This window comes from Tupaia chinensis, unplaced genomic scaffold (assembly GCF_000334495.1).
Source record: "Tupaia chinensis unplaced genomic scaffold, TupChi_1.0 Scaffold000634_1, whole genome shotgun sequence".
Classification (NCBI taxonomy): Eukaryota; Metazoa; Chordata; class Mammalia; order Scandentia; family Tupaiidae; genus Tupaia; species Tupaia belangeri.
Window position 1 is genome coordinate 3,043,889 of NW_006160154.1, and position 783 is coordinate 3,044,671.

Below are 783 nucleotides of genomic sequence, written 5' to 3' on the forward strand. Positions count from 1 at the left end.
CGGCAGGACAAGGACTTTCCTTCGCAGGAACGTTTAAAAGTAAAAGTTGTGCTGCTTCTGAAACCTGAAGGGTTCCTGGGAGAGAGGTTAAGTGGAAAGACAGGAGCGCCTCACAAACGGAATGCTCTCTCAACAAGGAGTCCCTAAAATGCTGTAGGATAAAAAGGCGCTGAGCCTTCTGATTGCAAAGGAGCAGGACCCGAGTGGGACAATCGGTGCTCTGTACCTGCGTTCCCAGCGGTAGACGCGTTAGGCAGAGGTAGTTGAAGAGGAAGAGCGAGCGCGCCAGCTCAGGCAGAGGAGGAGCCGGTAACAGCGATGAACGCTCCTGCCCAGCGACTTCCGCGGGTGCTGGACTGCGAACGCGGAGCATAGGCTGGATGCGCTGGGGAGGGACCGCACGTGGAGGGGCGGAACCTGGAGGGACCCGGAGGAGAACTTGAAGGAAGGGTCGAGACGATGGGACCTGGAGGGGCGCTAGGTGGAAATACGGGCGCGCGGGTAGGGGGTGGAGGAGCCAGGGGTGCAGGAGAGACGCGCCGATCACAGGAGGAGTTCGAGGGGCGCCTAGGGAGGTGCGAGGGACTTCTGAAGGAACGTGTGGTTTCAGGGTTTGGTGGAACGCAGGGTGCCGAAAGGACGCGCGGGGATGGACGTGCAGGGACCAGAGGTGCAGTTGAAGGGAAGGGTCCGTCGTAGGCGGGACCAGGGGATGGGGGCGGCAGTCGGCGCGGCAGGCGTTGCGCGGACTTGGAAAGGCACGAGGTTGGCGGAGGGGCGCAG